The sequence below is a fragment of the Notamacropus eugenii genome, chromosome 6, assembly GCF_028372415.1.
Source record: "Notamacropus eugenii isolate mMacEug1 chromosome 6, mMacEug1.pri_v2, whole genome shotgun sequence".
Lineage (NCBI taxonomy): Eukaryota > Metazoa > Chordata > Mammalia > Diprotodontia > Macropodidae > Notamacropus > Notamacropus eugenii.
In genome coordinates, this window is record NC_092877.1 from 8,693,121 (window position 1) to 8,716,758 (window position 23,638).

Genomic DNA, 23,638 nt, shown 5'->3' on the forward strand with positions numbered 1-23,638 from the left:
GCTCTGGTCTTTTCATCAAGAATGCTTGAAAGTCCTCTATTTCATTGAAAGACCATTTTTTCCCCTGAAGTATTATACTCAGTTTTGCTGGGTAGGGAATCTTGGTTTTAGTCCTAGTTACTTTGACTTCTGGAATATCATATTCCATGCCTTTTGATCCTATAATGTAGAAGCTGCTAGATCTTGTGTTATCCTGATTGTATTTCCACAATACTCAAATTGTTTCTTTCTAGCTGCTTGCAATATTTTCTCCTTGACCTGGGAACTCTGGAATTTGGCTATGATGTTCCTAGGAGTTTCTCTTTTCAGATCTCTGTCAGGAGGTGATATGTGGATTCTTTCAATATATATTTTGCCCCTTGGTTCTAGAATATCAGGGTAGTTTTCCTTGATAATTTCATGAAAGATGATGTCTAGGCTCTTTTTATGGTCATGGCTTTCAGATAGTCTCATAATTTTTAAATTGTCTCTCCTGGATCTATTTTCCAGGTCAGTTGCTTTTCCAATGAGATATTTCACATTATCTTCCATTTTTTCATTCTTTTGGCTTTGTTTTGTGATTTCTCAGTTTCTCATAAAGTCATTAGCCTTCATCTATTCCATTCTAATTTTTAAAGAACTATTTTCTTCAGTGAGCTTTTGGACCTCCCTTTCCATTTGGCTAATTCTGCTTTTTAAAGCATTCTTCTCCCCATTGACTTTTTGAACCTCTTTTGCCAATTGAGTTAGCCTATTTTTAAAGGTGTTATTTTCTTCAACATTTTTTGGGTCTCCTTTAGCAAGCTGTTGCCTCGTTTTTCATGATTTCCTTGCATCTCTCTCATTTCTCTTCCCAATTTTTCCTCCATCTCTCTTACTTGATTTTCAAAATCCTTTTTGAGCTCTTCCATGGCCTGAGCCCATTGAATATTCATTTTGGATGTTTGGGATACAGAAGCCTTGACTTTTATGTCTTTCCATGATGGTAAGCATTATTCTTCCTCATATGAAAGGATGGGAGAAGGTATTTGTTCACCAAGAAAGTAACCTTCTATATTCTTATTTTTTTCCATTTTTTGGGCATCTTCCCAACAAGTTATATGACTTTTCAGTCCTTTGTCAAGAGCAGGGTATACTCAGTGGATCCGTAAGATCTCAGATCCTCCAAGGTGTTCCAATCAAGTGTTTACACTGGTCTAGAAGCAACCAGAAACTTTTGTGCCCAGAATCTGTGAGTAGTAGTTTCCTCTCCACAACCACCTGGCCTTCAGTTCCACCAAACCAGCACTGGAGCTGAGTTTCAGAGAAGCTGCTCAATTCTCCCAGGGGCTTTTGGAGGGGGCAAGGCCAACATTCAGTGTGAGATAAAGATCAGCTGCTAAGTTCCTCCAGGAGTGTTAGGGGTAGGCAGGGCCTCCACACAGGGCTGAGGTAAGGATCAGCTGCTCTAAAACCCCCAGGGGTTTTAGATTCCAACAATGGATGCTGGATGCTATGGGGGCTTCTATGGGAGCTGCTGCTGCTGGATGCAGCCTCTGCTGTCACCACCTGAGGCTAGAGATATAGAATGACCCTGCTTCCTTCTTGGGCAGCTGAAAAAACCCTCTCACTGACCTTTGGCGCCTGTGGGTTGAGGGATCTGCAAACTGCTGCTACTGCTGCTGGGAATTCTCCCCCTGACGCCTGCTCTTGTCCTCCTTCTGGAGCCGTGCTGAGCAGTCAAAGTTGGGCTGGGCGCTGGTCCATCTCTGCTGCAACAGACCTTTCCCATTGGCCTTTCAGGTCACCCTGGGCTGGAAATCTCCTCCACTCCATTTTTCTGTGGCTTCTGTTGTTCTAGAATTTTCTGAGAGTCTTTCTTTACAGATATTTTATGTGCTGTGGGGGAAGATGTGTCTTTCTACTCCACCACCTTGGCTCTGCCCCTCTCAGTCTCCTTTCTGCAATCCCATAAAATATGCTGGTTATATGCAAAGCCTTAGAGGAATTTCTGAACAATATTATTCCCCTGAATTACCTGATAGTTGGAGAAGAGGGGGTTTCCTAATGCATTGCTAAGCCCCCTTACATACACAGGGTGGCTGTTATCACATTTTCTTTGATCTGCTTTTCTAAAAGGAAAGGCAACTTTTGAGGGGTCAACAGTCTCTTTAATCAAGCACATATATCATTCACTTAGTTCAGGGGAAAAAGTTAGCACCCTGAACTTCAGAGAAAATACAAACAGAGAAACAAATATCAACAGACAGGGCTTCCAACTGTCTGACTGTAAGCAATACATATATCACAGAGCAACAGACAGATCCACTTGTCTGACCATACATACATAGTTACCAGAGAGAGAAGCACCAACATCTGGGTTTTCAAAGCTGTGAGTGGGGGTGGAGGCATGGGACTGGTGGTCCTTAGAAGCTTCCCAGAGTCTTATCTGACCAAACAAAACACTTCCAGTCAGTAAGCCCCAAAGTAAAGCCTCACTCTCAGAGTATTGATACAATTTTTAGAGCCAGAGGGCATCACAACCCTTGAGAACCAGTGCCTCTTTAGAAACTTAATAAAATGGGAGGCAGCGCCAAGATGGCAGAGTAGAAAGATGCACATACTCTAGCTCTTCCCCCACAGCCCATAAAATATCTGCAAAGAAAGAATCTCAACAAATTCTAGAGCAACAGAAGCCACAGAACAATGGAGTGGAGGAGATTTCCAGCCCAGGGTGACCTGAAAGGCCAATGGGAAAGGTCTGTCACAATGGATGTGGAGCAGAGCCCAGCCCAGCCCAGCCTGGACTGCAGGGCACCAGGAGGAGGTGGAATGGAGCAGGTCTTGGGGGCAAAATCTCCAGGAGCAGCAGTGGTACACAGATTCCTCAACCTTCATGCATGAAAGACACTTCAAAGGTCAGTGAGAGAGCTATTTCACCTCTGTGACAAGGGAGCAGGATCCTCCCCTATCCCTGATGCCAGCTGGGCTGAAGACTCTGGGGGAACTGAACAGCTGATCTGAATCTCAGTCATAAACCCAGCCAGGGAGTAAACTGCTCTCCTTTCTTGTCCAACCTTGGAGGAATTGAGAACTTACGGGTCCCCAGAGTATACCCTGCTCTTGGCAAAGTGCCCAAAAATCAAGTAACTGGTTGAGAAAATGCCCCAAAAACGGGAAAAAAAATGAGACTCTAGAAGGTTACTTTCTTGGTGAACAAGTATTCTCTCCCATGCTTTCAGATGAAGAAGAACAATGTTTGCCATCAGGGGATGATAGAAGGGAGGGCAAATACGAGGAGGGAGTAATTAGAAGTAAACACTTTTGGGAATGAACAAGGTGAAAAGAGTGAATAGAATAAATGGAGGCCAGATAGGATGGAGGGAAATATAATTGGTCTTACACAGCATGACTACTCTGGAAGTCTTTTGCAAAACTACATGTATATAGCCTATATTGAATATAGGGAGGAAGGAAGAGAAGTTGGAACTCAAAGTTTTAGGAACAAATGTTGAGAACTGATTTTGTGTACAACTGGGAAATAAGAAATACAGGTAAAGGGGTATAGAAATTTATCTTGCCCTACAGGACAAGAGAGAAGTTGGGGATAAGGGAAAGGAGGGGTGTTAGAAAGGAGGGCACATTGGTGGAAGGGACAATCAGAATGCAAGACGTTTTGAGGGGGGGGAGGAGAGAGATGGGGAGAAAATTTGGAACTCAAAATTTTGTGGAAATGAATGTTGAAAACTTAAAATAAATAAAATAAAATAAAAAAAGAAACTTAACAAAATGTGTGAGTTTTCCTACAAATCTTCCCTAGTCAAACTCTTCTTGATGGGCAGGCCCATTAATGGATGGGGAAGATCTTTAATCACATTAAAAAAATGAACAATACAAATACATATACTGTTTCTAGTTAAAGAAACTTGTTTCAGTACTTTACTCCTAGTAAATACTCTTAGTGATAAAGGCAAGATTCAATCAGAGGCACTTGATTTTACTAAAACAAAAACTGCAAAACATCCTGCTTTGCTTGCCATCACACCTAAGCATCATGTTGTCAGAATCTAGCCTTCTAATTGGAGAAGGAAGATTTATTAGGCAATACCAAACTTGGAGGTTGTCCCATAGTTATATCCAAGATTCCACGATCTGGAAATCAGTATTCCAGATGATTATAGGAGATTTACTAGAAGTGGGATCTCAGAATACAGCCTATCCAGAGAAGGGAAAATTCTTTGGCATTGCATTGGGGATTGCCTTGCAAATAACTGTAAGTTGTAAGGCTCAGGGATCTGCTTTATTCAGAGAATGGTAATTTGTTAAGACTTTTGGAGAGAACGTTGTAATACACAGATAGTTCTAGGTGCTGGGGAGGAGGGAGAGCAGTAGTAAGGCTACAAAATTCATGATATATAGGAGCAAAGTACTGGTACTTTATTCTCTTCTATTTTACTGAATTATTCAGACAATATAAGTGTCATGAAACAGTGGAGTTACTTGTTAACCAACCCATAATGTACTTCTCTTCTGAGAGAAGACAAAACCACAAGGTAACCTAATGACTCTGTGGAGCACCTTGTGGGAGAGAAAGAATCACTGAAAGTCAAGCTATTGTCCCACTGCCAATCACCAACTCTGTTCTCTTTGGCAGAGAATCCAAAGTCTGGGTAGGTACTGAATTAGGAAGACAGAAGAAAAGGAAGACAGAGGAAAAAGAGGAAAAATTGTGTTGATTATGTATTGGGTGTTGTGATTCCTTTTCCTATTTCAAACAAAACAAAACAAACAAAACTTATTTTCAAGTCTTGGTGCTCCGTATGTGTTTGCATTTGTTAGCCTGAGTGCTTTTATGGGATCTGAAGATCTTGAAAACAGTTTATGAAGACTTAGACATCCTGTGTTTTCTAAGAATTCACAATATAAGCTTGGGGGTGGGGTAGAGGGAAAATAATGAGTCAGGGAGTCTGCTTTCATCGCCACCTCACAGATTAGTCCGCGTCTTTGCAAACTCAAAGTTTAGGGGGTACTTGGCCACAGGCAATACACTCTTCATATTGTGAGATCCTAGAGGGCAGGAACATTTTCCTCTTATTGTATTCCCAGTATTTCTTTTAGTGCCTGGCACTTACGAGATATTTAATGCATATTTATATTGATTGCTGAATCTGCAGGGGAAATTTTGGTTGGAGATTTGATGTGATTTTGTCCAAAGTCATGGACATGCCTGGGATTAGAACCCAAATGACTCAACTTCTTTTCAAGTTCTTTTCCCATAGGTAGGGATCTCTTTGGGGAAAAAAGAAAAAAAAAACTTATGCAAAGTGAGAACATTTCTGAAGGAAGAGGACTAGATTCCTGATGCCCTATTAATAGTTCAGTAAAATTACTCAGAAGCCCCTTTTTCTTTTCACATGACCTCAGAAATGGAGAGTATATAATGAGAATGTATTCTCAGCCTTAATGTAGTAATCCCCAGTGGAGAGCTTCATATTTTTAATCATTTAAAGATGTCATTTAAATATTATCTGTCCTCTATGAATATTTCATGTTCATCAAAAATTCCTGGGAAAAGTAAAAATAACACTTACATTTGTTAAAAAATGTAATAGAGGTAATGGCACCCAAATGTTATTCCACTGCCAGTGGCAGGGGTAATGGATTTTTTGTCCCATAGCTCTGTCTAATCACCTCCGACTCTCAAAACGGCACAAGTACCAAGGGAGAGTAAGTGGGCTGATTTTTTGAAATGGTGTTTGAACTAATGGGATAGAGTTGGAGAGATGATTGGAATCAGGAAAACTGATCACACCAGATGCCTAATTTTAAGACAAGAGAAAATTCTTATATATCACTTATGTATCAGATTAATTTTTATAAACACAGTTTAGTTTAGTTTTTTTTACTATATATTAAAAAAACAAATAAAAAAGCCTTCTGTGACTTCCTGTTTTCTACTGAAGGAAGTACAAGCTTTTTATCCTGACTTTTAATCCTCCTCCACAATTGAGCTCCGGCCTCCTTTTCCAGTCTCATCTAATATTATTTCACTCTTTCATATAGTCTATATTTCCTCCCAACTAGATTTCTTACTGTCTCCAGAACACATTCTTCTGTTTCATACCATTCCCTATGCCTGAAATGATCGTTTTTTCCTGTTAAATTTTTGCATGTGAACGTTATTGATCCTTCAAGGATGCCATATTAAAATACAATCCCTGCCTTGAGGACTTGCTTGATCTCTCATATCTGGAAGTGACCTTTCCCTATGTGATGTCACAATACATTACGTTTACATGCTTATTGTACATTACTTTTGTTTACTTGTCTCTGCAGATCTTATTCACTCTACTGGATTATAAGACCCTTGAGTTGAGGGATTGCACATTTGTTATCCTTACATCTCTCTCATACGTAGCAGAGAGGATATGATAGAACATAGATTCCATTTATATTATGCTTTTCAGTTCACAAAGGACTTTACTTGTTTTATCTCCTGGATTGTGAAAAGAGGTAGGTGCAGTTATCATCCCTCATTATACTACATTATTATTATAGGTAGGAGAGCTGTGTCTCAGAGAGGTGAGGGGTAATAGCATAGTTAGTTAAGTGTCAGAGGCAGGATTTAAACTTGTTTCTGATTCCAGTCCTAGCACACTGTCAACCAAATCACTCTCTGTATCAAACAGTAGGTACCCAATAAAGAGTTATTGAATGAATCTTTATTACTCAGTGATAGTCCTTTCTTCTTCCATTCTCATACACTAGAGCCCATATATTAGTGTGCAGACCTCATGAACTTGGCCTTTACCTTTCCAGAATCAATACCTTTGCTTATTCTTCTTCCTTTGCCTGGAATGTCCTCTTACATTCTTTTAAAACATTGAATTACTAATAGTAAGTCTGGAAAAACCCTAAATTTGAAGTTAAAAGACTTTGATTCAAGCCTATAATAGCTATATAAAAGGTCTCCTAACCTTTCTATATATATCAGTTCCTTTATCTCTAAAATAAAGGTTTTAGACTAATTAATCTTTGAGATCTATTTGGACTCACACAGAACTAGGTTCAATTCAGAGGAGGGTTGCTGGCTGCAATGTTCTGTTAGGTTTTTTCTCTCTTTTTAGATCTACTTCCCCCTGTAGTAACTCTAGGAAAACCTCTGAAACAAAGTTTAGGTATGTCTCATGTCTAAAGTTGCATTGAAATGTAGGTAATAGGCTCCTCTCTAGAAAAAAGTACTGAGTATACAATATGTATATTAGGTAGAGGACAGCTATTTATTTCATCTAGGATTTAAATTGGAGAAAAGGCAATATGGCTTATTGGATAGAGAACTGGTATAAAAGTCAGGAAAAGCTAAGTTCAAGTGCCATGTCTGATCCATGATGACTGTATGATGTTGAGCAACTCACCATCACAGAGAAGGTGCTGACCTGCGTTAGCAGAAAGAGTTTCCTCTGTGGGTATTCTCTATAACATTGACATACCATATCCAGTCTGTTTTCCTAGAGAAATGGATTCAAAAGGCATGCATTCACAACTGCAGGAAACCTGAAACATTTCAAACTATCCATTGCAACCAATATAATCCCTTCAGAGAAGAAATACTAATAGCTGCTATATAGTACTTTTAAAGATTCATGAAGTGTTTTCCGTGTTCTCATTTGGTCCTCACCATGATCCTGTGAGGTAGGTGTTTTTGTTATTTCCTTTTTCTCTTCTTTTTTCCCAGTTATATGTACAATTTTCAGCATTGTTTTTTTAATGTTGATTTCCAAATTCTCCCTTTTTCTCCTTTCTTCACTCACTCTTTGGGAAGTCAAGAATTTGATATGTATAGTCATGCAAAATATACTTCTATATTATCCATGTTGCAAAAGAAAACAGACCAAAAACAAACAAACAAAAAAGTCTACTTTAATCTGCATTCTGACTTCATCAGTTCTTTCTCTGGTGGTAGACAGAATTTGTCATTTAAGTCCTTGGGAATAGTCTTAGATCATTGTTTTGATCAGAGTACCTAATTCATTCATAGTTGATCATAATGCAGTATTGCTGTTGCTGTGTACAATCTTCTCCTGGTTCTGGTCATTTCACTTTGTTTTCTTATAAGTCTTTCCAGATTTTTCTGGAATCAACTTGCAGATCACTTCATATATCATAATAGTATTCTATCATAATCAGATACCACAACTTGCTCTGCCATTCTCCAATTGATGGGGTCCCCTCAATTTCCAATACTTTGCCACAACAAAAAAGAACAGCCACAAATATTTTTTGTACAAAGTCCTTTTGCCTTTTCCTTGATCTCTTTGGGATATAGATCTAGTAGTGATATTTCTGAGTCAAATGATATGCACAGTTTTATAGCCCTTTGGGTATAGTTCCAAATTGTTCTTCAGAATGGTTGAACTAGTTCACCACTCCACCAACAGTGCATTAGTGTTTCAAAATTTCCACATCCTATCCAGCATTTGTCATTTTAACTGTGTGTCATGTAAGCCAAATGGATAGGTATGAGGTGGTCCCTTGGAGTTATTTTAAATTGCATTTCTCTAAATCAATAATGATTTAGATCTTTTTAAAAACTATAACTGTAGATAATTTTGATTTCTTCTTCTGAAAGCCACCTATTCATGTAATTTGACCATTTATCAATTGAGGAGTGCCTTATATACTTATAAATTTGACTTACTTCTCTATATATTTGAGAAATGAGAACTTTATCAGAGAAATGTGGTGTAAATCCTTGCCCCCTGCCATTTCCTGTTTTCCCTCTAATCTTATCAGCATTGGTTTTGCTTGTGCAAAAAAAAATAATGTAATTCAAGTGATCCATTTTCCATTCTGTAATGCCCTCTCTTGTTTGGTCATATGTTTCCTTTTTATGGAAAGGCAAACTATGGCTAAGTGAGTTGCTTCAGGTCATACAGTTAGTAATTGTCTAAGGGAGCCTTTGAATACAGACCTTCCTGGATCTAAGTCCAGTGTAGGTCTTCTATGGGATTGTTGGACAAATATTTTACTTTCATCTTGGATTTACAGTGTCAAAATAATTAATTTTATTGGGATCACCTAGACAGTCTAGGTCACTAGGACTATTGTGTGTTTGTCCATCATTTTCAAAGAGGACCATGACATCAGGAAAATTATGCCATGACTTGAAGTTGACTTTGATTCGAGTGAGGGAGGGCTGTTCAAATCACCAGCCTCACTTTCTCCTCCAGAGGTATCTGGTCCAGCGGCCAGCTATTCATCAGGATGACTGGAGATGGCCCAAGGTGAAATGGGAGACTCTGACCCCACTGGCTCTCAATGGGAGACCCTAGCTAGTTGGGTAACTCAACTTATTCTCTCCAAAGGAAGGTAAATTTTCATGGCCAGAAGCTACACAGTTTACTTGGGGTTTACTGGCTAGATTTCTTTCTTTCTTTCTCTCTTTCTCCCTTTCTCTCTCTCTCTCTTTCTGTCTTTCTTTTCTTTCTCTCTTTTCCCTCCCTCCCTCCCTCCTTCCTTCCTTCCTTTTTTCATAATACCTTAAACCCAGTTCACTCTTAGCTTGTAGGTTGGACCACAATGGGTTCCTGTCAAAGCTCTATTTAATGGTTGTATTTTGGACCCTCCTAGCTTAGAATGAATGTAACTGTTTCTCTTTGGAACAGCAACCCTGAGAGTCTTCCCCCTCCCAGCTTGATTTTTTTTCTAATTAAAGGGGCCATCCCTTGACTCACTTTTTAAAGAAGCCTTTTCACTGAATGGGCATTACCTCACTTTAAGTCAGTACCTGAAAAGACTATCTATGTATATTCCTTCTAGCTGTACTATTAGAGACATTTTTTAAAAAGAATTACAAGTATCATCTTCCCATGTAGGGATGTAAACACTTTTGTCTATTGAATCCCTTATGTTTTCTTTTCCCTTTTCCTCACTTTAGGTTTCTATTGGGTCTTGATATTAGAGGTCAGATTTCTGGTTTATTTCTGATCATCTCCTTATCACAATTTGAAATCCTTCTGTTTTACTGATTGACTACTTTCCCCTTATTATGCTTAATTTTGCTGGACAAGTAATTCTTGGTTGTAGTCCTGACTCTTTTACCTTCTGGAATATCATGCTCCATGACCTCTGATTCTTTAAGGTTGCAGTCATTGAGTCCTGTGTCATCCTGATTGTGACTCTTCAATATTTGAATTGCTTCTTTCTGGCCACTTGTAGTATTTTCCCCTTGATCTGATAATTCTGAAATTAGGCCACAATCTTCCTTGAAGTGTTTATTTTAGGAGCTCTTTCCTGAGATGATCTGTGGATTCTTTCAATGCCTACTTTGCCTTCTGATTCCAGGGTGTCAGAGAAGTCTTACTTGATAATTTCTTAAAAAATACTGTCCAGGTCCTCCTTTTGATTATAGCCTTCGGGTTGTCCAATGATTCTGATATTGTCTCTTCTGAATCTATTTTCCATGTCTATTGTTGTTTTCCAAGAGGTATTTTACATTTTCTTCTGTTTTTTTTTTCATTCTTTTGAATTTACTTGATTGATTTTTGATAGCTCACAAAATTATCAGCTTCCACTTGCCCAGTTCTAACTTTTAATGAGTTGTTTTCCTCAATAAGCTTTTGTACTTTCTTTTCTATTTGGTCAATTGTACTTTTTAATGAGTTATTTTCTTATGTTGATTTTTGTATCTCCTTCTCCATTTGGCCAATTCTGTTTTTTAAAAAGTTGTTTTCTTTTTCCAAGCTGTTGATTCTGTTTTCATGATTCTCTTGCATCACTCTCATTTCTTTTCCCAGTTTTTCTTCTACCTCTCATATGCTTTTTAAGTTCCTTTCTGAGCTCATTCGTGAATTCATTCTGGGCTTGAGACCCAGAAAATCCAGAAGATCCAGAAAGCTTTCTGTTTTTCCTCACAGTTTTGTCCATAGATATTTTGACACTCTTATCCTCTTCTGAGTTTGTGTCTTGATCTTCCTTGTCAACACAATAACTTTCTAAGTCAGATTCTTTTGTTGTTGTTTGCTCATCTTTTTTGGTCTTTTTTCTTTCTTTGAAATTTGAGTTCTGCTCCTGATGGCACTGTCTCAGGCTTCTTGTGCCAGGAACAGCAGGCCCTGGCTATTTGCCTGATGCTACACTGATAATCCCCTGAGGCCCACAGAGGACTCTTGTGTCTGACACTGTGCTAAGGAGATGGGGTGGAGGGTAGCTGGTGCTGCTGGAGGCTGTAGGAGTCTGGCAGCTTGTCTGGTGCTGAGCCAGGGTTCTATTGCTAGTACCTGGCATATGTTGAGGCCAGTGGGGTGTTTCTTCATTTCATCAGAACTGCACTGAATCACATGGTGGTCTGGCCACTTGCAGCTGATTGTTTGCCCAGTGCTATGCTGCAGCACATGGAACGGTCCCAGGACTGCCAGCTGCCTCTTTGCCTGAGGCTACCCTGAAGCATGTGGAGATCTGGCCACTGGAGAGGTTGCCTGTTGCCTAGGACTATGCTGAAGCACTTGGCAGATCTTAGAAGTAGAGTCTGCCCATTTATCTGGCTATGCTTTGACACATGGTGGGTCCTGGTGTTGGCATTTGCCTGCTCTGCTGCACTGGAGTTCAAGATCTATTATTGCCAGTTTGCTCAGATGGAACATGCTGCTGGCTTGCTGGGATGCTTCCTGTTCTGGACTGCACTTGCCTTTTACTGGAGTGAGATAGACCTTTCCTTCCAGTCTTACAAGTTTCTTGGACTCAAAGATTGTTTCATCCTGCCTTTTTGCTGGTTCTGTTATCCCAGGATTTGCTTTGGGGTGCTATTTTATGGTTGTTTGACAGTGAATATGAAAGAATTATGGCAATTTACTGCTTATTCTGCCATCTTGGGTCCAGAAGTGAAAACTTCCTTATTTTAAGCAAAGGACATCCCAATAATCTTAAGCAATTTGAGCTTAAAGTTTTTAAAGCTTAAGATCACCCTAAGACTTTTGGGGCATCCTATGCGTCTCTATGCCTGGAACAGGGCATTATGTAGATTTACTTTAAAAAATAGACTAAACTTGTGATATCACTGGCTCAAAGAGCACTTTCGGTGAGAAGATTCCCTCTGTTAATTTCCATGGACACCTACTCTGTGATTTATATTCCTAGAGCATTTCCTGCAGGACTGAAAATTTTAAGTGACTTGTCCAGAGTTATGCAGTGAATATGTGTCAGATTTAGTCAGAGACTTGAATCTAGGTCTACTTGACTCTGAAACCATCTTTGTATCCACTTCACAATGCCTTCTCTCTATTATAATTAATAATAGCAATAACCACAGCCATACTCCTACTCCTTCTACTAACTTGTATAGTCCCTATTATAAGCCAGGCACTGTGCTAAGCACTTTTACAAATATTATCTTATTTGATCCTCACATCAACCGTAAGAGGTAGGTGCCATTATTATCCTTACTTTATAGATGAGAAAACTGAGGCAAACAGAGGTTAAGTGATTTTCCCAAGATCCCACAACTAATAAATGTCTGAAGTAGGATTTGAACTCAGGTTTTCCTGACTTCCAGGTCCAACGCTCTATCCACTGTGTCATTCTGCTTTCTCTATACAGAATTTGTTGAATGAATGTGCAAATAATGTGGTACATTTTACATTGCACACAAACAAGGTCAGATTAGGAATATGACACAATGAAGAACTTTTTCAGTTAAGTAATATTCATAAATAATATAATATTTTTAAAAAATATTAAGCACACAGCAGTGCCTAATATTTTTAAAAAATATTAAGCACACAGCAGTGCCTGGTACATAGCAGATATTCTGTAAATGTAGCTAATAAGAAGAGGGGAAAAGGATAGACATCTCAATTTGCTATGGTTTTTTGTTTCCTTTCTATCATTTGCCTTGTCCTCCTTTGGCACAAAGAAGGGAGTGAAGCCTTTTTTCAAGCTGTTTTCTCATGTTGGGCAGGGGGATCCCATAGCCAACTTCTCAGTTGCTCTTCCAATATGGGTACATTTGTTATTTTCCAAGGAAGCTAATGGGCTTTCAATCTCAGTCATTAAACATGAATCTCATGTATACACAAATTGCTAAGAATCAGTTATCATTTATGTTTTTTTCCAAGGAAGCTTTAATATGAGTTAACATTTAATACAGTCACAAGATTCAAGTTTGGGAAAGCTGTCTGACCACAGCGGGTACATTTGCATTGCCATAAACTCCTTTCTGAGTCTACAAAACTTCTCCATTTTGGGATGATGAGTGAAGAATTAAGACTTGCTTTCTGAACTCATCTTGGTCTAGTAGTCAACTATGAATATCAGATCTAGGAGTGAGAGGAAATTGAAAAAAGGAGAAAGGAGGAAGGAAGGAGGGAGGAGACAGGAGGGAGTAGGAAGGATATACCTTATAGCATAGTATGTTAGAGATATAAGAAACCTTAAAAAATAAAGCATAAAAGCAATAATGGGAGTGGTATAGGAGCATGGAATGTCAGAACTGGAAGGGACTTTTGTTCAATCCATATCTGAATGGGAATTCCCAGTGCAACATTCCTGACAAACATCCATCTAGTCTCTGTTTACAAAAGATGCGATGGTGAGCTCACTACCACATGAGAAGCCTGGCTCTTCTTTTAGATAGTTCCATTTGGAAGCATTCCATCCCCCCCCCCCCCAACCCCTACACTGAGACTAAATATCTCTCTTTGCAGCTTCCTGCCACAGCTCCTAACTCTGCTTTCTTTAGCCAAGCAAAATAATTATATTCTCTGATCTATATAACTGCTCTTTAAATATTTGCAGACTGCTTTCATGAGCTGTCTTCTCTTCTCTAACCCGAATTTGACTAGTTCTTTCTACTGATCTTCCTAGTGCATATTCCTTAAGCTCCCCTCAACATCCTGGTTGCCCACCTCTGGACCTCTTCCACTTTGTTTCTTGGTAGCTGGATCAAATGGAAAAAGCACAGCCTTCTTAGCAAAGAGACTGGAAGTCTGCAGACACAGCTGCAGTCTGTCCCAAAAGTCACACAAAGTGAGATAAATAGTTTTGAGACTCCTGGGATTGCCTGACTATCATCTACTAGGAAAGCATGCTACATATGGTAACTAAAGAAACCTCCAGATTTTGGGTAGCAAGACATAGCATAGGAATGCTCAATTAGTGCACTTCTAAACACTTGGGGAATTAAAAACAAATACATGTTAAGAATAAGATATGAGGCAATTTGGTATACTCTCAGTAGATAGGTAGGTGGTGCAGTGGATAAAGTATTGGACTGAGAGTTATGAAGATCTGAGTTCGAATTTAGCATCAGGTAATACTATCTATATGAGTCTAGGCAAATCATTTAAACTCTACATGACTCAGTTCCTTCATTGGTAAAATTCAAATTATAATACCATCTACTTCTCAAGGTTGTGGTGAAGCTAAAATGAGATAATATTTTAGAGAGCTTTCAAAACCTTAAAATGCTACACAAATTGTTGGTATTTTACTAGAAGGAACAATTGGATAAGGAATCATGATAAAGCTTCTAGACTTGACTCTGCTGCTTACTTTCCAGGTGACCTTAAGTAAGATGATGCATTAGAGTCCAAGATATTGATCAAGAAGATCTGGATTTGAATTCTGCCACTGGCATTTACTAGCTCCATTACCGTGGACGTCACTTAATTTTTCCCGATCCTTAGTTTCCTTAGATATAGACTGGAGAAATGCTATTTGTTCAAACTGCCTCACTAAGTAATTCTATCAAATAGCATAAGATGCTTTGCAAGCCTTGAAATACCATGTATTTGTCTATTCTTATTTCCTCAGCTTTTTAAAAAAAAACATTGACACTCTTTTATATCGCCATTATTTGTTAATGACTCCCACACTGCCCATGATTCATTGAAGACAAAGGAAGCAAAACAGCAAACACATTTCCTGTCCGTGAATGCCTCATTCTCTACCTGTATTCCACCACTTCTTTAATGGAAGGAAAGAAATCTTCTTCAACTGAATTTCTCTGGAGCTATGAATGATCATTATATTGCTTAGAGTTCCAAAGTCTTTCAGCTCTGTTCTCCTTTTACATTATAGGAATGATTCTTCTGATTCCACTTACTCTCCTCTTTGCAACCCCACATATGTTCTTCCATTTTAAAAACCACAATTTACTCAGCTTTTCTCCAGCTGGTGAGCATCCATTTTCATCTACGTTTTTCCCCTACAAAATGCTTTTTGCCTATTTTACTCTACATGGGATTTTTCCTTCTCTCTGTGAGCTTCTTGGGGTATCTATGCATAGTTATCATATTGTTGGGTCAAATATATTTTACACACACACACATATACCTATTTGTGTACATGTATATGTATGCATATATGTTTATGTCTACATACATTATCACTATATGTAGAACAGTACAGTATTTTTGTGTGCATGTGTGTATGAAAATAAAATAAAGGTGCTATCTGCATCCAGAGATAGAGCTTGTAAATGGAAGTGTGTATAGAATAATTTCATATACACAATATAACATATATACACACATATACATATGTCTGTATATATATTCATGCATCTCTAGGGCAGGGGAGGGAAGGAACAAAAATAAATTTGCATAATAGCTTTATTACATATTTAAAAGGAATAGCAACTTGTGCATAATAGATTTGCAGTTTCATGTGCAATCATCTTTTTATTATACTGTGTTATGGATATGCTGGTTTTATTCCATAAATTAAAAAAAATAAAACCAAAAGGAATAAGTTGATGTCTAGCTTTCCCCAGAGCAGTGAGGTCATGGGTTCTTGTATTAGATATTCCAATAATCCTGAGAATCACAAAACACTAAGGTTTGGAATGGCCTTTAGGGAGACTCTAGTCCAACTCCCTTTTTACAAATAAGAAAAAGAAAGCTGAGGAAATAAGAATAAATCATATTTTTATGGCATCCCAAGGCTTGCACAGAGTCTTACTTAGGTTATTTTATATAGCTACCGAGTAAGGTAGTTGGAACAAAAGTCACTTCTCAATCTACACACACACACACACACACACACACACACACACACACACACACACACAGAAAATGACACATACACACATATGCATCTATATGAGAGGAGAGAGAGATGATGATGATGATGATGATGATGATGATGATGATGATGAAGAATCACTAATGATTTAGGGACATTCAGAGTTCCCCCTTTTTCTATTTTCCAGACCTCAATCCATGAAGGTTGAGTTAACCTCTACCCTGCTCCACCCAAGGTTGCAAGGATCTAGTCTATGGTGAATTTCACTGAAGCAAGCTTGGGTAGAGGCAGATCTTTTTCCTAAATTACCCAAGGCAGGAGTGGTCTGAGTAAAGAGAAACTCTTTCTTTTGAGGACTGACATGATATCACCCTCTACCCCTCATTGTAATATTCATTCTCTAATTAACTGTTAACCAATCACAGTTATTGCCATTCCTCTTTCAAAAGGGCATATAAGCTATGAGCATACCTACTATGATTGTCTTTGGTCTAAGAGAGATTGCCAAATGACCAAACTTTTATTAATAGAAATAATAATAAAATGATTAAATTACCTAGAAGCTATGTCTCTCAAACCTTTTCAGTTGGCACTATTTAGCTAACACACACACATTATGTGTACATATGTAAAACACATATACTATAGTGTGTGAGAGGTGTGTGTGTGTGTGTGTGTGTGTGTGTGTGTGAGAGAGAGAGAGAGAGAGAGAGAGAGAGAGAGAGAGAGAGAGAGAGAGAAACAGAGAGAGAGAGAGAGAGACAGAGAGTTTAGTCACATTTCTAGTGTAATTCCAAATTGTTTTCCAGAAAGATTGGGCCAATTCAAATCTCTAGCATTAGAACATGTGTTCTATCTTTCCACAGACCATACACCATCTATTATTTTCATCTTTTTCCATCTTTGACAATCTGAGAGGCATGAGCTGAAACCTTCAAGCAGTTGTAGTTTTCTCTTTCATATCTGTGGTATGGAGCCATCTGTCACATGGACACTGATAGCTTACATTTTTGTAACAGTTGTCTTTTTGACAACTGTTCATTCATATCCTTTGACCATTTGATATCAACTGTTCCTCAGCAAAGCAGATAAAACTAGAGCTAGACATGGCAGTACTAGGGAATAAAATTGTTAGTGTGAATTGTGATTGGTGTCATTATCCTATCAAGTGTTCAGTTGCTGCCATGAATCAGTCAATATTAACTTTTTAACAATTATATGAAAGCTTAGGGTCTATACAAAAAATCAGTGCAAATAAACGGAAACAGTAATATAAATTAAAAATACCCTGAAAAGAGTTGAACAATTAACTTTAATAGGTAAGTATTTTAATGAATTGTACAATGGAGGCAAAGTAGTCAATATTACTTCAAGTAAGGAAGATCTCTTCTGTGTTGCCTGGTAAGTTACAGTCACAGAAGCCACCAGCTAGCAGGGCATGAATGCCATGTTCATCCAACAAGTCTACATACCATTAGATAAGACCAAGACCTACTAAACCAAATTGATTATGTGTTTTTTGTGGTTTTCTACAATATATCAGTACTAAGTTATTGTCCTAGGAACAGATCATTAAATACTTCAGATAAAGAGCCAAGTAATTATGCAATAAATGATATTAAAAATTTGCATTTATATGGCATTCTTTAGAAACTGCATAGTGTAGAAGAGTGAGTGATGAACATAGAATCCTGCCTCTGAAACTCACTAGTTGTATAAATCACTTAAACTCCATGTGCTCCTTAGGACTTGCCTACTCAATCATAAATCAGTTGTGATTTTCATTGGTGATGATTCTTTTACTGGATTCGTGAATTCGCAGCTTTATTTTGGGGACTGAACATAGAGGCCAGGTAGAACAAGCCCTTCATTTTTTAAAGCAAAAAGTCCAGAAAGGTCCAGTGAAATGTCCATACTAAGTCAGAGGCGAGATTTTAATACAGATCTTCCTGACTCCAAGTTTGGTGTTCTCTCTACCACAATATACTGCCTCTAAAACATGCTATAGAAATGCTGGCTATGATTAGTATTGTCTTTCCTATTGCTGCATAATGACTTGAATGTTAGTTTCCTACACTGAAAAAGTCCCTCAAATATCCTATCATCTTTTCGATCCTCTGAGGATCCACACAAGGTAGTTGCTGTAGTTATTATTTTCTCTTTTTCAGATGAGAAAACTAAAACTCAGAGTAAGCAATTTGTCTACAGTTTCACATTGTTAGATAAAATATACAATATAACGTGTTTTTTATTAAAGTTGAACACTCCTCCCACTATGACATCCTGTCTATTAAGACAGAAGCAGCAATCCTAGAAATGAAGAAGAGAGTGGCCAAGTCAATGAAGAACTCTGCAGCAGGTGGTAAATACCAAGCCTTAAAGCCAATCAGAATCACATGAAGGCTTTCCTATAAATAACACTTCCATGGTCAGGCTGAAGGGACATGTTGGAGAAAATAGACCGGGGACTTAGTAGGTGTTCATAAATTCTCGTATATTGAGTCTTGAAAAAAATATGAGAATATATAGAATGAATATTTGGTTTATTTAGACCTATATCATTTGTCCTTCCATTTTGAAGATGGCCATTGACAAATCTTGACTCACATGTGAATTAGATTTAAGTGAGGCAGAGTTTCACAAAGTTGTCAGTTTCACTGTCTTTTCCTGAGACATCAAAGTCCAGTGGCATCTGAAGGCCCCAAATTCCAGACCTGGGTCTGCAGTATGTGAAAACATTCCATGTGGGTAAATGAAATAATGTCAACTTACCCTTGTTGTTTTTAAGAGGAGAAGACTGAGGAGATTCAATTTCAATGAAGGCTTTCCAATTGCCATATGGAAATCAGTGTTTTGGAAACTTAGTAGGGAAATGAGAGTATTAGCAGAAAGCAACCAATGGATCCCTTCTTTGCCAGGGACTAAATTAAATTTGCAAATGGTGCTCCAGAGCCAGGATGCAAAATGCAAGAACTGCAGCTGTTTCCACCAGTCAGACTGGAGATGAGCCCTGGAAAGACAAAATGGCTACACGGAAAACATCATCCAGCCAGATCCATTACAATTAAGTGGCAGGACAATAGAGAATAGGAATAACTCATCAGGCATTGTGTTTCAACAGAAAAAGATCGAGACTTGGAATCAGGAAATCTGGGCTGAAAATTTCTCTCTAATATGATGTGGTTTGGCAGAAATAACACTAGATTAGTCACTGAAGAACCTAGATTTGAATTTTGATCTGTTACTTGTTCCATCTGGGATGCTGGGCAAATTGAATAAAGTCTGGAGTCAGGAAAACTTGAGCGCAAGTGTGGCCTCAAGAATTTACTAGCTGTGTGACACTAAGTAAGTCACTTAATTTCTGTCTGCTTCAGTTTCTTCAACTGTAGGACAGAGATAACAGTAGCAACTACCCCAAGGTGTTGTGAATGAGATGATATTTATGAATGGCTCAGCACAATGTCCATAACATAGTAGACACTTAATTAAATATTCATTCTTTTCCTTTCCCTTAACCTCCTTAAGTAAGTCTCTATTTCCTTTGCTACAAATGGAAAGAGTGGGCTTACGAAGCCTGTGAGATTCTTTTTGGCCACTAAATATATGACTGCTTATGCTCTATGGAATCAAGCCTATCATGTCATTTCTCTCTGTTTTCTCAACTGTAAAATGGGAATAATAACACTTGAAATTCCCAATCCATGTTTTTTTAAGGAAAGTATTTCATAAATCTTTGGGCCATCTTTGCTATCATCTTTTTTTTTTGCTTTTTCCTTCATCCTTCATTTCCTTTCTCATTGTAATAATATGTCCCTTTTTATGACATATTTGAAATTTTAAATGTCTTAAGAAGATATATGATCTAATCACTTTATAGACTAGGAAATGGACTTGGAGATATTACATGAATTGATCTAAGGCACATAATTAATAAGTGACATAGATAGAAATTCCAGTCCTTTTAATAACAAACCCAGTCTTCTGCCTTGACAACTGATCCATTTAAAAGTGTTAAAATGAAAGAGACAACAAGTTTGTTCATGTGATATATCTGTTTTTCGGGGGAGGTTGATGTCTTAATGAGAGAGAATATATTATTTCATTTTGTACGTAAATTTGACTATCTAATATCATAAAGGAGTAGACTCCCAAAAGAAAGAAAATCGTTATTTATTTTTATACAGAGTAAGTACAACAAATAGTAATGGAAAAATATTTAAAATATTTTAGGGTTTAAGACTACTGACTGAATATATAACCTGCTTGTAGTCATTAAGATTATTTCCTTAGTCATTATTATTCTGTGTCTTGAAATAAGTAGAGGTTGCATAATGTGCTATAAGCTATCCATTACATTATTAGTCTGGACTAATATTCTAATACTATTAGGTAGTCTTCATAGACTTGTATTTTGATGTATGGACTAAACATTTAACAACAATAAGAATAATAATAATTAAAGGCAGTATAGTGTAGTGGATAGAGCACTGCATCTGGAGGAAGGAAAATATGGGCTCAGATACTGCCTCGCACACTAGATTTCTGGCACTGGGCAAATTTCTTAAACTTTCTGAATCTCAGTTTCCACAGCTGCACAGTTAGTTAGTACCTAGGTAGTACAGCACATAGAGCGCTGGGCCTGGATTCAGGAAGACTCATCTTCCTGAGTTCAAATCTGATCTGAGACACTTACTAGCTACGTGACCCTGAGCAAGTCACATAACCCTGTTTGCTTTAATCTTCTCTTCTGTAAAATGAGCTGGAGAAGGAAATGGCAAACCACTCCAGGGTTTTTGCCAAGAAAACCCCAAATGGAGTCCCAAAGGGTTGGACACAACTGAACAACAGCAGTTAGTTGGACAACATGGCCACTAAGCCCATCAAGCATTCAGTCCATGATCTGATTAATTAATTAATTAATTAGCTTTGACCTAACCTTCCTGCATCATATAAAATAATCCAGGGTAATGTTTTTTTCTCCATAAGCTTTCTGTCTTCTTTCTCTTTTGCAAATGCCCTTGTCCCATAAACTTAAATAAACATCAATGTTACTGACTTTATAATTTGTTAATAGTATAAAGAATCATACAAATACATATTTAAATATTTTGATCACGTATCATAGCAAAGAAATGATAGTCACTCCTAGCTATCAATTGCAAACATTGACTCTCATCTCCTGAAACAGAAGCTCTTTATTCAGCTCTCTAAAGATAGCAGTTATACGTTTCAAGAACATTTTTTAGTGTATTTTCTTCATAGCCTAAGAATTAAACTCCATTCCTTTAGGAAATGCAGCTTTCAATTCTTCTCAAGGATAGTTAGCTTCTTTAGTCTTCTAGTGCTGCTACCTCATGAGTACTTTTTAGTTATTCTCTCTAGTTGTGCTCACTTAACTGTGTCCGGGTCATTGATAAACAATAACTTTCTGAAAATTATTCTTTTTAAAGGTAAAGCATATGCATAGGATCAGTTGGAGGAGCTATTGACTTGGTGTTACACAAAGAATTTAAATTATATTATGAAGCCTGCACTGGAAAGCTGTTCAGTTTGCCCATTCAATTCTCTGTCTTCTATATATACCCAATTTTCACATTATCTCCAGAATTCTGAGATTTAGAGTTGGAAGGAACATTGGAAAGTATCTAGTTCCAACGGAGAGACTGAATCTCCATTCAGAGGGACAACCTTTTTGCCTCATTTCAGTGCAGTTTATACATTCGCTTTTATTTGTGGAGATGATTAAGCAGTTTGGTTTAAAAACTCTTATTGTGTTTTATAGATTAAAAACTTAAAATGAATAGGAAAGAGTAGGGAAAAAAATGTGGTCCAGGGAGGACTGCATTCCTCCCTCCCCCATATTAGGTAAACAAGAACTTGAAAGTCAGGTTTGCCAAGGAGAACCTCGACTTACCTTTCCTCTTTCCACAGATTTTGCTTTCAAAGTCCAACCCCAGCATAGAAGTCAGAAAACTTAAAGGCAGTGGCCCGTAGGTAATTTAATTAAAATACAATTGCTTGTTATATAAACAATCAGCCTCTTCCTTTGTCTCTGAGGATGTTGGAAACAGGTTGTAAAGCATTTTTGAAAGGCTGAAGTATATGTACAGACAACTTAAGTACATATCTGTAAGAGGTTACCAAGTTTTCATCCATGAAGTGAAAACAATTAACAATTGGCATATTTGGGTTATGTTCTATATCCTTCCCCCACCACAGCAGTCTCATTGGAAGTCTTTTTTCTCATGCAATTTGGCAGCTTTTTTCATGTTTCTATGAGACTGGGAGCACCTGAAAAAACTCAAGATGACCAGAGTTGGCAATGATGATACTGAAATCTGGGTGTAGTTATTTATAGAAAATTGAATTCTATTTTTGGCATTAGAGACAAGAAGAAGAAGAAGGAGAAGGAGAAGAAGAAGAAGAAGAAGAAGAAGAAGAAGAAGAAGAAGAAGAAGAAGAAGAAGAAGAAGAAGAAGAAGAAGAAGAAGAAGAAGAAGAGGAGGAGGAGGAGGAGGAGGAGGAGGAGGAGGAGGAGGAGGAGGAGGAGGAGGAGGAGGAGGAGGAGGAGGAGGAGGATGGAAGAGGAACAGGGGAGGGAGAGGGGGAGGAGAAAGAAAGGAAAGGAAAGAAAAGTAAAAAAAGAAAGTAAAATACAAAGAAAAAAGGAAAGATAAGGAAAGAAGGGAAAGAAGATAAAAAGGGAGAAAGAAGGAAGGAAGATACCAAAAAACAGAAAAATAGGAAGGAAGCAAGGAAGGAAAAAGATTAGCCCATGGAAAACCTATGGCCAATAAAGCTGCTGTGCCCTTGGATTGCTGTTTTGTAAAGATCTTTCCCTAAGGCTAGTATTCTTGTTTTTTTTTGGGAGGGGGTCATCTAAGAGATTCTCTTAAGGATTTAATGGTGTGAAGATATCAATTTTCCAGACCAAATATGACTATATATGAGCTTGTATTTCAAAGGGCATGTGTGGAATGGGTGGAAGGGAATATCCTTTTTTCCTCCTTCTCTCCCTTTCTACCACCAGTTTGGGGCAGCTAGGTGGTACAGTGGATAGACTAGCAATGCAGGAGTTAGGAGGATCTGAGTTCAAATCTCACCTCAGACACTTGACACTCACTAGCTGTGTGACCTTGAGCAGGTCATTTAACCCCCATTGCATCATCCTGGGTCATCTCCAGTCATCCTGGTGAATATTTGGTCACTGGATTCAGATGGCTCTGGAGGACAAGGGAGGCTGATGACCTGCACAGCCCTCCCTCACTTAAAACAAAGTCAAGTGCAAGTCACGTCATTATTTCTCTGATGACATGGTCTTCTTTGACAATGAGGGATGAACACACACACCATCAGTTCATTGGATGTTTGCAACAGCCCTTTGAAGCAAATACTTCCAAGAGCATTGGAACTAGGAATAATTTTCACTGCATGAGGATGATAGCTGATGATACAGGGAGCCCTCTCGTCAGTTGGTCATTACAGATGTACCCCTGGCCCTTCCCCATGTGGGTGTAGCCAACTCAGTGTCTGAATAGCTTGGAGATACTCACATTAGTGTGCTGAAGCCATTTCCAATTGACTGGATAGCTGATTGCTAAATTTTTAAAGTGACTATTTGTACCTCGAAAATCAGTCAGATCTACAAATTAGTTTTGTT